Raw genomic sequence first — 1,773 nt, forward strand, 5'->3', positions numbered from 1 at the left:
GACTATGTCTCTCGGCTGGCCTGGGAACGCCTTGGAGTTCCCCCGGAGGAGCTGGAAGAAGTGGCTGGGGAGAGGGCGGTCTGGGCCTCCCTTCTGAAGCTGCTGCCCCCGCGACCCGACCCCGGATAGGAGGAAGAAAATGGATGGATGGATGGATGGATGGATGGATGGATGGATGGATGGATGGATGGATATTTGCTTAAAATTTACTGTTTACGACCGGAGTCAACGGTTTGTTAAAGATTAACTTTCTTTATTTCATTTTGAAATAACTTCCTGAAAATAAAGTTTTTAACCAAATATTGAGCTAAAAACTGGTGTTTTATTCTTAAACCAAAATAAAATATGTTGTTAGCGCGTACCGACAGTAAAACACGAGTCTCAGTTCATCTCGGGGGGCCTGCTTTGCTACATCCAACACATGGGGTCTTAAAGTATCTGTGACATCAATTTTTTGTAATAAATATGAATTCATTTTTGAAAAAATAAAATCGATAATATATTGCAAAAATATTGACGTAGCTGAGATGAACAGTTGTTGAGATATTTACGTGTGAATTAACAGGAAGTGATGTCAGAGGGGAATGCCTGCATGTAAACAGAACTCAGATTGTGGAGAAGAATCTGATGTTTCATTAGATTATTTTGAGTTATTATCAAAGGCATGAAGAAGAGTCAAAGTTCAAATAATGTTGTTTCAATAAACGAAAACCAGAGAGTTCCTTTTCTTAAAGAGTTCTCCTTTGATGTCACTTCCTGTTTCATTTTGGCTGAGCCAAGTTTAAAAGAAAATGTGCCAGTTTTGTGACAAAATGGGTAAAATTGTGTGTATTGTGCCAAGTTTCTTAAATATAAAGATGTTTTCCTTGACATTGTGTATGACCTGCATGTCACAGATACTTTAAATGTGTGTCGGGTTCAATGAAATCTCAAGACTATCAAGGCATTCTTGATGGTTAAGAGCAGGGGTGTTAACGATATATCGATCGACAGACGACTCTATTACATCAAGTCAAAATTAAAATATTGATTCGTATCAACACATGTCCATCTAACAATCATTAGTTGTTATGAACACAAATGGTTGTGTTAGATAAACATGTTGCATCACATCAATCGCAGACTCGTGAACTGAATTGAATCACGATAGGTTTTGTGATCTTGAGAAACGTATCGTCATCCAAACAAATCGATWTATTGAATTGTGATAAAGCCCCTCTGGTTAAAGGTGTCATCCTTTTGGGCCAGACCAGTTTTAATAGTTTCAAAATCAGATTTTTTGTTGTTTATTTTAGTAATTTTTGTTCTTATTATTCTTTGTCAGTTTCATCAAGCGTTCTGGTTTTTCCTTCTTAAACAAAAGGATATAAACTCATTTATCTGTTAGTATTTGAAGAGTAAACTGAGCACAAAAGACGGGTAATTTTCTGGACTTGGATTTAGTTTGTTAAATATTTTACCAGGCAACGTTGTGCTAAAGCCCACTGTAGGTGCAGCCGACACACAACCCGAAACACACACTGTCACTATTTCACACTTGTGTTCCAGTGCCGTGTTGCAGAAATATCAACACAGAAATGGAGGCCAGCCTCCCCAGGAGACGGTCCTAACGTCCACCTTTCAGCTGACACGTGAACCCAGGCATCAGTCCGCTCAGCGGGGCCGAACTCGCCCGCCTGGTCTTAACAGCTCCGCAGTATTTTTAGACCCGTTATTCTGGGGGCCTGTTCTGGCAGGCCACCGGGAGAGTATTTAAGCCCCCCACTACCCACC

This window comes from Austrofundulus limnaeus, unplaced genomic scaffold (assembly GCF_001266775.1).
Source record: "Austrofundulus limnaeus strain Quisiro unplaced genomic scaffold, Austrofundulus_limnaeus-1.0 Scaffold85, whole genome shotgun sequence".
Taxonomy (NCBI): Eukaryota; Metazoa; Chordata; class Actinopteri; order Cyprinodontiformes; family Rivulidae; genus Austrofundulus; species Austrofundulus limnaeus.